Raw genomic sequence first — 13,980 nt, forward strand, 5'->3', positions numbered from 1 at the left:
AATAAAACTAACTTGTATTTTAAAGTGTTGTGGCCCCAACAGAGATTTGGGACAATTAGCATACAAATGAAATCAGCCTAGTAAAAAGAAAGATGAAGCCATGAAAGATATCTTAGGCTGGGGTGATAGTTCACCCGGTAAGACGATATCCTATGGGACCTCAGATTCAAGTGCTGACACCACATGGGAGGTGCACAACACCAGAGGAAGCTCCAGTGTTGTGGTGTCTCTTTCTATCTGCCTCTGTTTCCCTCTTCTGATGAAGTCAGCCTGGGGATGGTAAAAATCATGCATGTGTGAAGTTCTGGCTCTGCAGGAAAAATATATGAAAAAAAAAAAATTAAAAGGTCCAGGCCCAGCAAAATAGCTCATCTGAATAGCTCACCTGCTTCGCCTGTGTGTCACCCAGAACTGAGTCTGGCCCCCCACTGGAGGAAGGTTCTGTACTGTGTTGTCTTTTCCTGTTATTCTCTCTGTGTCTGTCTTTCTTTGAAAAAGTTGGCTTGTAAGGATAAATCCCAGCATTAACAACAACAAAAAATATAAAAAGAAAATACTAACAGGGGGAGGGGGACTGCGTGGTGGCACACTGGGTCCCTATTATGCACAGGGATTCAGGTCCAAGGCCCAGGTTCCCGTCTACAGAGGAGAAGCTTCATAAGCAGCAAAGCAGAACTGCAGGTATCTCCCTGTTTCTCCCTCTCTAACTCATCTTCCCTCTTAATTTCTGTCTTTAAAATAAATAAAAATAACTTTTAAAAGGTAAAAACTTAAATAGGTAATAAATCAGACAGGAATTTTTAAAACCCTGTTGTTTAATACAAACAAACATATGCACAAATCAAATCATAAACTTAAAAAAAAAATGGGAACAATAAGTTGTAAATCACCTAAAGATTCATTCTGTATTACTATCTGCTCAATATTTCTCACAAAGAAAAGTGCCCTTTGCATTTTGCTGACCTTGACCCTGGGGACACAGCCAAGCAGGAAAGGGAAAACTCTTTTACTTTATCAGCTTGAACTTTAGTGAAAGGGAACCAGGAAATCATCCTTTGAGGCACCCTGAGCATGTGATTGGGAAAGCTGTCAGATCTGACCAGAGACTGGGCCATCTCTCCAGGATGCCTCAGGTCACTCACCTTGGCAGTATCCCAGCATAATGGAGGGACCTTGAATGACCACTGCTGGATGCTTCAGAAACTCTCAGGACAGAAAATTGGGACCCTGGGTTGGTTCTCCTTTTTGCTTATTCATTCTTAAATTTTATTATATTTTCTATATATGAAAGTTTGACATAAGATAAGAGAAAGAAAGGTAGGTAGATAGAAAAATAGATAGATACATAGATAGATAGATAGATAGATAGATGATAGATAGATAGATAGATAGATAGATAGATAGATGATAGATAGATGATAGATAGATAGATAGATAGATAGATAGATAGATAGATAGATAGATAGGAAGACTACACCATTTCCTTCAATCCAGTGGGGCCAGGTTCCATCCTGGCTTGTGTACATGGCAAAACAGAGTACTATCAAAATGAGCTATCTTTTCTGACCTCTTTAACCATCTTCACACAGTTTTTTTTTTTCAAGGCTTTAGTGGCTCTGCTCACATTTCCAGATATATGATGAAGGACTTGTCTACATCTGTTCAGATGTGACTAGAAATGTCTGAGTCAGGTAAGAACAGTCATAATCCCTTGATAACAAACATCATTACATAAAGAAAATATGCATGGATGTCCTTTGTATCAATAATGTGCTAATTTCATGGCCTCGCAGAAAGAAAGCTGACAAAACAGTAATTTGTTCAAATCTTAGGCTTATTTATTCAAATAATGATGTGGACACATGACCATATTAATTTTCAATACAAATTCTGCATGAGTGATGTCTGATGTTACTTATGCAATTGTTCCTCCTTCCTTAAAAAGAACTTGCCTCAGCATTGTAATCACTCAATAAATACTATTGATACTTTTAGTCCACCTGCATGTTAGCTAACAGGCTCAGGCAAAAATTACTAAAGTCACGGGCCTCTTGGAACATACCTAAAATAGACTTCCTAGCTTCTTCTCATACAAAGACTCCTAATTTCATCTGCTCTATTCCTACCTTTGGGTTCCAATTTATTAAACTATTTTTCCTGCTTTATATCTTACTGCCTTTCAGCCACAAAAATGCAGATGCTACTATGATTCCATCCTTACCTCCCTGGGCAGGTAATGCATCCCAATGCATCTCACCAATGCATCCCCAAGTCTCACCTCTCCAGAGCAACTACTCCACCAGAGAAGGACAGAACAGGCTGGTGGTATGGATCAACATGCCAATGTCTATGTCCAGTGGAGAAACAATTACAGAAGCCAGACCTTCCACCTTCTACACCCCATAAAGATCTTTGGTCCATATACCCAGAGACGGATAAAGAGTAGGGAATCTTCCAATGGAGGGGATGGGATACAAAACTGTGATGGTGGGAACTGTGAGAAATTGTACCCCTGTTAATCATTATTAAATTACTGATAAAAATATAGAAAACAAAAACTGTTGATATTTTTCACCCTATTAATTGCTAATAAGGATAGAGCTATACTATCATCAGGAACAGGGATTTGGGTGAGAAGGAATTATTTCTATTTTAGCTTCTAGTGGTGTCTAGTATCTCATTGGGTGGCTTATATCAAATATGCCACTCAAGGCATAACAGGATCTTCTAGGACAAAACATATGGCCCACGATTTGCAGTTGAGAAGTGTTTGGGTTAAAGAAGTGCCCAGTGCTTTTTACTGCAACTATTGCAGGTAGGCAGTATTCTCTAATTCCATCCCAAATGGTTCACTTCCTAACAAAGTCCCAAAACCTAGATATAGACCAGGTTCTGTGAGAGAGAGCATATGCTCACACGTATTCATAAACTAGTACAAAATATATACCTGAAAGCAGAAGTACACTAGAGTTTGCAGTGAGTACCCCCCCAACACTTCCTCTCCACTATTCCAACCTTTAGGTCCATGATTACTCTACAATTTGTTTGGCTTTGTATGTTACCTCTCTTTTCAGCCACCAGGTTCCAAATGCCATCAGGATGCCAGCCAGGCTTCCCTGGACTGAAGACCCCATCAATGTGTCCAGGAGCTCTGCTTCCCCAGAGACCCACCCTACTGTGGAAAGAGAGAGGCAAACTGGGAGTATGGACCAACCAGTCAACGTCCATGTCCAGCGGGGAAGCAATTGCATAAGCCAGACCTCCCACCTTCTGCAACCCACAAGGACCCTGGGTCCATACTCCCAGAGGGACAGAGAATGGGAAAGCTATTGGGGAGGGGTGGGATATGGAGATTGGGTGGTAGGAATTGTGTGGAGTTGTACCCCTCCTATCCTATGGTTTTGTTAATGTCTCCTTTCTTAAATAAAAAATTTAAAAAAAAAAGTTAAGAGACTAGAAGTTTCACTTCAACTCCAACCTCCAGAGAAAATCGCAGTGGTAGTGGAATGCTCAGGAGACTTCTTTCTTTTACTCTGTATTTACAAATTAGTCACAGAGGTGATTATTGGCAAATATTTCATTTCTAGGCTTGTGGACTAGAACAGTATCTCAGAGAAATATGTATAAGACTTGATAGTTGGCAGGAAGACTGACGGGACTTGGAAAGATATACTTAAGATACCATCTTAGCTCTTCTTTCAAAAACGTGGGAGTGAGGGGGCCAGAAGGTAGTGCAGCAGGTTAAGCTCACATGGCATGAAGTGCAAGGACCATTCTAAGGATCCCAGTTTGAGCCTCTCCACCTGCAGGGGGCCCACTTCACAATGAAGGAGGTCTGCAGGTGTCTTTCTTTCCCCTTGTCTGTCTCCCCTGTCTGTCTTCCCGTCCTCTCTCAATTTCTCTCTGTCCTATCCAATAATGACAACAACAATAACAATAATAACAACAAGTGCAACAAAAATGGGAAACATGGCCTCCAGGAGCAGTGGATTTGTAATGTAGACACTCAGCTACAGCAATAATCCTGGCGGCAAAAGAAGAAGAAGAAGAAGAGGAGGAGGAGGAGGAGGAGGAGGAGGAGGAGGAGGAGGAGGAAGAGGAGGAGGAGGAAGAAGAAGGAGAAGAAGAAGAAGAAGAAGAAGGAGAAAGAGAATGAGAAGAAGAAGAAGAGGAAGAAGAAGAAGAATGTGGGAATGTGGGAGCGGGGCCATGTAATGATGTAGTGGTACACTGATAGAGAGTACTTACTCATTTGTGAAGCACAAGGACCTTCAAGGCCCTGGACCTCACGTGTGTGTGTGTGTGTGTGTGTGTGTGTGTGTGTGTGTGTGTGTGTTCATTAACTGGTGGATCAATGCTGCAGATGTCTCTCTTTCTCTCTAGATCCTCCTTCCCTTTCAATTTCTGTGACTCTATCAACAATAAATAAATAAATAAATAAATAGGAATATAGGAACATTTTTAGGGAGCTGCAGTTCTGTATGAGAATCAGGGACAAGTGCCAGAAAAACATGGGGTTCTGCTGTGATGCAAATAAAACTGTGACTGAAAGTACATGCTTTGTTGCCAGACATTTATCTGAGTGCACTGTGTGACCATGCGATCTTGAGCAAGTTCCTTAAGTTTTCTGATAATCATTTTTCTTTTCTATAAAATTAATTTAGTAAAGCCCACTTTTTTATGGTTGTTGAGAGGATGAAGTGGAAGTATTTGTAAAGGGTTGCTTAGCAGACTATCTGGCATATGATGGCTTCTCAATAAATGTTACCAGCTCTTGGGATTTATTTCCACACACTCTCAGAAATTGGTGAATGTAATGAATTGGCTTTAGTTGTCACAGGAAATATATCTTTTTTTCTTTTAAACCTGAAACAGGTAATCATATCCAGGTCTTTATGCTTCCTATGTAATGGGCAGCATCTAAGAGCTCAGGAATTAATTGAGATAAAGCATGAGTTAGCAGTGAACTTGAGTTTTAAAGATATGCACTTAATTCTGACATCTATTAAATATGGCATTTCATTTTTTAACCATTAATTGACTTGTAGCAAGTTTCTGAACCTCAATGGACTTTCCTGCAAAACAGCAGTGTTGTGGTGTTTCTCCTTCTTTCTGTTTCTCACCCTCTCTTTGAAAAAAAAAAATTTTTTTTTTACATCCTTCAATTCCTCAGTCTCTTACTTTGTCCAGACTCAATTCCCATGGCTGTTTCTTTACCCATAATCTCTCCTCCAAAAGCAATCCCTGCTCACTTCTTCAGGAGATGATGATGCTGGGTCAGTTGTTCCACCTTATTATTATTAGAAGAACCAGATGGCAGTGCTTGGGAAACATGCTCACTAGAAAGAGTCTTTTATTTCTGTTCAGTTTCTATTTTCCTTCTTGCCTGTCACCCAGCCCTATTCACACATGGGTGTGTTCTGAGCAGTCTTTCATATTTGAAGTTGATATATGCCTACCCTGGCATCTGATCACACAGACATACTGCCTTTGAAGTAGGTGGGAAAAAGTTCTTGAATAGAACAGACCACTAACTGTGGGCTTTACATGCACTTGCTGGGTCATGCTCAGGTGGCCATGCTTCTCAATCCCCTTATGCACAGAGAAGCTGGACAGAAGTGTCTTAGAGGCCACACTGGGAGCACGATCCACCTTACAGAGGCTAAAGTCAGGTGAGGTGGGAAGGGATGGTGAGTGCAGATTGGACTGGAGTGTTTTGTTGGAGTTAGGCTTGAGGTTTCTCATGTTTTGAGGTCCACGTCAAGTCAGAGAATGTATCTCTTCCACTTAATCTCTGACTGTTCCTCATGAAACCACCCTCACTGTCCTATGGGTTTATTATAGGCAGCCTTCAAGAATTTTTTATTAGAAACAAATAAATGCAGTAAAATTTGAGGCTAACTTAGACTCCACTAAAATCCTAGGGGTATTTCCTCACCAACTTAAGGCCAGACCCCAGAGACCAATTTGGACATGACAAATGTCACTCAGTGCTTTAATAGTTGAGAGAATACCATGCTCTTCAGATAAAGACAGGACTACACAAGCTGGAGAATGGAAAAGGACTGGATCACTTAATGGTGGTCTCTTTGGTCACTACAGGCCAGCCCATCAGCTGAAGCCCAGGTCAGGGTATCCAGGATTCCCCTGTAGATACCATGGGCCTAGACCTCTCTCCACTATCACTAGTCACTCCCATCAGAAACATCATCATAAATTCTTTCAAAGGCCTTTCCAGGACCTTGCCCTCACTATAAAGTACCAGTGGTAGGGACTGCCCCACTTTCCGAAGGGAGGCTAGGTCAGCCTACTCTGACCGGTCTTGAAATATGTGTAGCCTAGAATGTTCCCAGCTATGACCATGGACTGTGAGCTCAGACTGACAGCAGTTATACAGGTTCCTGTGCTAAATGGGCCCTAGGTCAAATTGATAAGATAAACAGTTAACTATATTTAGTTTTCAAGTTTGGGAGTCACTCTCTATCCTAATCTAGCTTTCTAGTCCTATTCTCAACTCTGACACTATCTTCCCAAACAATATTTTTAGCCTTCCTTAATATGTTAACTGTCAAGCTCAGGAAAAAAAAAAATCACTTAATTCATGGGCCACAAGGAATTTACCTAAAATAGACTTCCTAGCTTCTTTCTACTTAAAATTTTTTTATTCTCACCTGCTCTATTACTACTTTCTGGTTCTTATTTATTAAGCATTTTGTCCTGACTCATAACTTACTGCCAATCAGACATGAAGTTGTAGGTACTACTATGATTCTATCCTGAACTCCCTGGGCAGACAGCCTCACCAGTGTGCCCCTAAACCTCTTTTCCACAGAGTCCTACCCCACTAGGGAAAGACAGAAACAGGCTGGGGGTATGGATCAACCTACTAATGCCCATGTCCAGTAGAGAAACAGTTACAGAAGCCAGAACTCCTACCTTCTGCACCCCACAAAGAATTTTGATACATACTTCCAGAGGGGGAGAAATGTTAAGGGAAGTTGACTAGAGGGCTCTGAAACCTAAATGGATCAGGACCCAGAAAGAGTAGAGGAAAAAAAGAAAGACTTTTGAAACAGCAGTAGGTGTTTCTTATAATAAAAGAGAAGGCAGGACCATAGAAATAAAATGGGCGGGGTCGGGCGGTAGCGTAGCAGGTTAAGCGCAGGTAGCGCAAAGCGTAAGGACCGGTGACAGGATCCTGGTTCGAGCCCCCGAGTTGCCACCTACAGGGGAGTTGCTTCACAGGCGGTGAAGCGGGTCTGCAGGTGGCTATCTTTCTCTCGCCCTCTCTGTCTTCCCTTCTTATCTCCATTTCTCTCTGTCCTAACAATGATGACACCAATAACAATAATAATAACTACAACAACAATAAAAAACAAGGGCAACAAAAGGGAAAATAAATAAATAAATGTAAAAAATTTTAAAAAGAAATAAAATGGGGAATTATATATACAGTTATAGAAATAATAGTCAAACCCATAGGTTTCCCATGGAGGGGATGGGGGCACAGAACTCTGGTGGTAGGAATGGTGTGGAATTGTACCCCTGTTATTTTGTAATTTTGTAAACCACTAATAACATTTTTTTAAATAAATGATTAGATACAGAGGAACTGGCTTCCTTCCTTCCTCCTCTTATCTATCTATCTATCTGTCTATCTATCTATCTCTGTTTTTATTATCACCAAGGTCTCATGCTGGGCCAGCTTTTTCAACTAGAAGGTAAGAGACAGAGACAAAAAGAAAAGGAAACATACCACATCAAAGCTTCCTCCAATTCAGTGGGGGGGGGGGGCAAATTTGACTACAGGTTGTGTGTATGACACAAATAGGTGCATTATTCAGGTGATTGATTTTGAAAGCCCAAGAAAAACTGCTTCTGTGTAAGCATTCAGTGGATAATTGAGACATTGACCAGTTTCTATGTAGAATGGTGATTTTACCTACTGTCAGATCTTCCCATTTGCTATTAAATTTACTGTCCATGAAGGTGAAGAAACTGAGGGTCAGAGATGAAGCAGCTTATCCATTGGGCATCAAAAGGGTGAAGTAGGGACAAGAGGAACAGCTCATTGGGTGGGTCATGTGCCTCTCAATGCACATGGCTCAAATTCAAGTCCCTGACACCATTTAAGCATAACCATGGCACCAGGGGAAGTTTCTGTTTTATTTATTTAGTTATTTATTCCCTTTTGTTGCCCTTGTTGTTTTATTGTTGTAGTTATTATTGTTGTTATTGATGTCATCATTGTTGGATAGGACAGAGATAAATGGAGAGAGGAGGGGAAGACAGAGAGGGCGAGAGAAAGATAGACACCTGCAGACCTGGTTCACTGCCTGTGAAGCGACTCCCCTACAGGTGGGGAGCCAGGGGCTCAAACCGGGATACTTATGCCAGTCCTTACACTTGTACCACCTGTGCTTAAACAGCTGTTCTACCACCCAACTCCCCAGGGAAAGTTTTTGTACTGTGCCTGCTATACAAATAAAAAATATATATCTGTGGAACAGTGAAATCACAAATGCATGGAGTCTCCTCTCTCTCTCTCTCTCTCTCTCTCTCTCTTTCACACACACACACACACACACACACACAGATAGAGAGAAAGAAAGAGAAAGCCATTTGTGCAGGAACTCTGAAGTACAACTACTACACTCCAGTGACACCTCAACCTCATTCCCAGGTCACCTCTCATGATTCCTTCCATACTTACCCCACCTTCACCCCCACCAACCAGTTTTACCAATTAACTTCACCCCAGTCTTCTAAGACCCCACGTCTTTCATGCCTCTAACTTATATGGTCCCAGTGCCTCCAATATAAACATCCTAGTGTTTCTGAGAAAGCTTAATTCTACTGTCAGAGGGCTGTCTGCATGGCTCTACTTCTCCAGACTTCATCTCCCACTGCTCCCCTGTATGATCCTCTTCAAGAATGGATGTCTTCCTAGGCTCACTATGAAAAACCTTCACTCAGACTCACTAGCCTCTTCTCTCTGCTCTCCCCATTTCTGCAAACATTTCTGTCTTTAGCAAGTCTGCCTAGATCCCACCATCTCTGAGATCCACATTAGCCAATGCAGTCATCCTGAATGCTCCCCTTCCTGGCACTTTTTTTGACAATAACATTTGCTCAGATGTCCAGCCCACAGTATGCCCTTTGATAAGAAAAAATACAGGAAGGGAAGCTGGAAGTTTTCAAAAGCTTGAGAAATGTTCTTTTTGCTCACTCCTGACTCCATCTCTAAAGCCATCCCGAGCATTTTGGTACCTCAGCTTTTTTCTCATACATAGAGCATTTGGCTCAGTTGCAAACTGAGATCAGAGCAACATACTTGTGACTTTTAAATATATGCCAGACAACAAAATTCACTGAAACACTATCAGGATATGATTAATTCAGCAAGTGATTTTGGCAGGCTATGTGTCAGATATACTAACCTGCACAATGAAGTACTATCTAAATCAAGAGTAAAGAAAGTTGCATCAGGCTGTGATAAAGCAAGTATTAAATTGAATAATTAAATTAAATTTTATTAAATTAAAATTGATTATGTACCAACTTCTTCCTTTAAAGAAAAATTATCTTCTAGCACTGCTCCTGCATGAGAGCTTTGAAGGAAAAACACAGTGGTCCCCAGTTCTTCCTGGTGAATTTAGTATCTTACTCATTCCTTAATTCCTGGAAGGATAGAATAATCCAGAAGACATGAACTAGTGACCCAGGTCACTCTTAAGAAAGGCATGATGAGGTCTCTTAAAAGGAAGAGAGAAATCTAATATCTAATAAGACTAGGTAATATTTGATTTCTTGTCCAAAGTGAGTTTATTCCATGCTTTGGCTTTAGAATCTCTGGATTTCTGATAGTCTTAAGATATATATTTTTAAAGATGTATTTATTACTTATTGAAAGAGATAAAGAAAAAAGGAAAAGAAGAGTTGAAAAGAGAGTAAGAAAGAAAGGAAGGAAAGGAGGGAGGGAGGGAGGAAGGAAGGAAGAGGAAGGAAGGATGAAAGGAAGGAAAGAAGGAAGGAAGGAAGGAAGGAAGGAAGAAAGGAAGAAATGAAGGAAGAAAGAAAGGAAGAGGAAGGAAGGAAGGGTGAAAGGAAGGAAGGGAGAAAGAAGGAGAGATCCAGGACATCCCTCCAGGTGATACAAGGAATCAAATCCAGGCCCTCATACTAGAGAATCCACTGCCTTACTCACTGTACCACCTTCTGGTACATTCTTAAAGACGGATGCTGCAGACAGAAGAAACACAACTCACTGGAGATAGTGGTCTCTTTCTCTGCATCATGTGAGGATACAAAGAGACAAACGAATCAGGAAGAGGACCCTGCTCAGACACATTGACTGGCACCTTGATCTTGTGTTCTCAGTCACCACTGTGAGAAAGAACTTTCTGCTATAGATAAGCCCCTTGGTTTATGACATTTTAATTAGCCATTCTGACTGACTAAGATTTAGAAACTGGCACCTCTCAAATGCCTTAAAAACTGGAAGTTGCTGGCGGCATTACTCTATAAGACACAGCTATATACAAATAATGTCAAAGGACATAAATTATGGTGATGTTCTGTATGACACAGCAAATCCTAACAAAGGAATTTTTCAAAGTTAACTCAATTGCCAAATAATTTGATTGCAGTAATAACTATTGAATGCCTTCTTAAACCCTAAGACAGCAGGAACCTCCCACTTCCTCTATAGAGCCTACATTTCCCCCAGTCCTGGAACCTCTAGGGTGGGGCTCACTTTCCTGCATGATTCTCTCAATTCATACCAAATGAAATTGCATCTGCTGATCCCAACCTAATCAATGCAACGAGTACCACCTCAGCATGCTTCACTTCAGACTGTGTCCAGAGAGGTCAGGTGTGGAATGTCAACCCTTCACCTTCCTCACTCAGGTGAGGCATTTCCTTTCATAGGATTCTCTAATTCCATTCCAGGTGGTTCACTTCCTAACAAAGTCCCAAAACCTAGATATAGACCAAGTCCCATGAGATAGAGCATATGCTCATATGTTTCCATAAATTAGGGCAAAATATATACCTGAAAGCAAAAGTGCACAATAGTCTGCAGTAAATCAGTATATGCAGCAAGCAAGTAGAAAGACATAAAAAGACACCATGAAGTTTATAATGAAATAGTGTCTACTGAGACTTAGATACCCTCCCCACCTACTTCCTATTATACTTAGTCACTCCAAAGCTAACCTTATCAAAGTAAGGACTGCAAAACTGAGTAGGGCAAGAGACTAGCATACTTAAACCATGACTCTTTAGTCACTATCAGGCCACCCCATTAGCTGGGGCCCTAGTTGGGGAGTCCTGAGATTCCCAAACAGACACGATGGGCCTAGGCCTCGAATACATCCCTCTCTCCATTGTTACTGGTCATCTCTATCAGGAACAACACAATAGACCCCTCTGTGGGCCCCCATAGGACCTTGCCCTCAACGTGGATCAACAACAGTAGAGAATGTTCTATCCTCTGAAGGGAGGATGGACAACATATTCTATGTTCCACCTGAAGAAGATGGGTCCTGAAATTGGGGCAGCTTGAAACATTCCTACTCATGACCACAGAATGTGAGCTCAGATCTATAGGGATGCAGAGGTCACATAGGCTCCTAAGCTGAATATGGGCCCCAGATCACATCAAATCAGTGTGCTTTACAGTCAGTAATATTTATACACCTTTCCCATATTTTGGAGCTACTCTCTTCCCTGATCCAGCTTTCTGGTCCTTTTACCAGCCATGACATCATCTTCCCAGACAATAACTTGGACCCACTTGCATATCAGATGTCAGGCTCAGGGAAAAAAAAAAAAAAAAACCTAGTATAGTCATGGGCTCTTCGTAATATAACTAAAATAGGACTACTAACTACCTACAAAACAGAGACCCCAAATATTCATCTGAACTATTTCAGCCTTTAGGTTTATGATCAGTTAACAATTTGTTTGGCTTTATATGCTAACTCTTTTTTTCAGTCACCAGGTTCCAGATGTTAACATGATGCCAACCAGACTTCCCTGGACAGATGACCCCACCGATATGTCCTGGAACCCTGCTTACCAAGAACCCTGCCCCACTAGGGAAAGAGAGAGACAGGCTGGGAGTATGGATTGACCTGTCAATGCCCATATCCAGCGGGGAAGCAATTACAGAAACCAAACCTTCCACCTTCTGCATCCCATAATGACCCTGGGTCCATACTCCAAGAAAGTTAAAGAATAGGAAATCTATCAGGGGAGGGGATGGAATATGGAGTTCTGGTGGTGGGAATTGTGTGGAGTTGTACCTCTTTTATCCTATGTTTTTTGACAATGTTTCCTTTTTATAAATAAAAAAATTGGAAGTTGCTTTGGAACTAAGTAGTAGATAGAGACAGGAATAGTTTAAATTGCACACTAGGAGAAACAGCTTCTCATAAAACAGTAACTCTGGTGAGAGTTCATAAAGGTTTGGAGAACTGCAGAGAAAGCTTTTGTTTTAACGAACACATTAATAATCATGTACACAGTGTTGGTAGAAATATTAATGGCCAGAATAATTTTGATGGAAAATAAGGAGCTAATTATTAAACAATGGAGAAGAGCAATTCTTGCTATGAAACAGCCAAAGATTTTGGCTGAACTGAGTTTAAGTTTTAGTATCTTATGAAAGGCAGTACTTCTTAGTGATGAGTTGATATAGTTAAGTGATTTTCCTGTTTTGTTTGTTTTTTACCTGTCTTTCTTTCTTTCTTCCTTTCTTTTTTTAAGATTTATTTTGTTTATTGATGTAGAGAAAGTTAGAGTATCACTCTGGTACATGTGATGTCAAGTAGTGAACCTGTGACCTCATGCTCATAAGTACAAAATCCTACCACTGCACCACCTCCCAGTCCACATTTACATGATTTCTTAACAAACCAGCATGACTTCATCTGACTTCCATGAGAAAAGAAACACCTAGACAATGGAACCCCAGTACTTAAAGATCTGGAGAATTCTCAGCCTGCCCTTATTAAAAAAAAAAAGTGCTGAGGGGAGGACATGAAGGGTGTGATCAAGCAACCGTTTGATAAGAAGATTAATATGGGTGTGAGTCACCTTATAAGAAGCTTCATAAACATTAGACTTTTAAAGATATTAGATGAAAGTAGGGGTAAGAGGACTACTGAGCAAATATTTACTTACTTGCAGATCAGTCTGTGCAATAGGAGGGTTCACAGCACATGGTGACATGAATTGTTACAGATTATTCACCTGATGAAAAGCTTGCAATATCTTTCTCCCAGTTCCAGAGCAGCCACCATGTAGTTTTGTTAAATGAAACAAACAAACAAACAAAAAAATACCCTCACCTATGATCATCTAATATTTGACAAAGGAGTCCAAATTATTAAATGGAGAAAGGAGAGTCTCTTCAACAAATGGTGTTTGAAAAATTGGATTGAAACAAGCAGAAGAATAAAAAGGAATCACTACATTTCATCACACACAAAAGCAAACTCCAAATGGATCAAGGATTTGAATGTTAAACCAGAAACTACCAAGTACTTAGAGGAAAATATTGGCAGAACTTTTTTCCATCTAGATTTTATTTTTATTTTTGTAAGGAAGACAAAAATAAACCAATGGGACTATATCAAATTAAAAAGCTTCGCACAGTGAAAGAAACCATCATCCAAACAAAGAGATTCCTTACAGAATGGGAGAAAAGTCCTTACTTGTCATACATCAAACAAAATACTAATAATCACAATATACAAAAAGCTCAGTAAATTTAGCAATAAAAAAATCAAATAACACCATCCAAAAGTGAGAGAGGATATGAACAGAATATTCATCAATGAAGAGATCCAAAAGGCCGACAGACATATGAAAAAATGCTCCAAGTCACTGATTGCTAGGAAAATGCAAATAAAGATAACAGTGAGATACCACTGTCACCCCTGTGAAAATGTCATACATCAGAAACAACAG

The sequence above is a fragment of the Erinaceus europaeus genome, chromosome 2 (assembly GCF_950295315.1).
Source record: "Erinaceus europaeus chromosome 2, mEriEur2.1, whole genome shotgun sequence".
NCBI lineage: Eukaryota > Metazoa > Chordata > Mammalia > Eulipotyphla > Erinaceidae > Erinaceus > Erinaceus europaeus.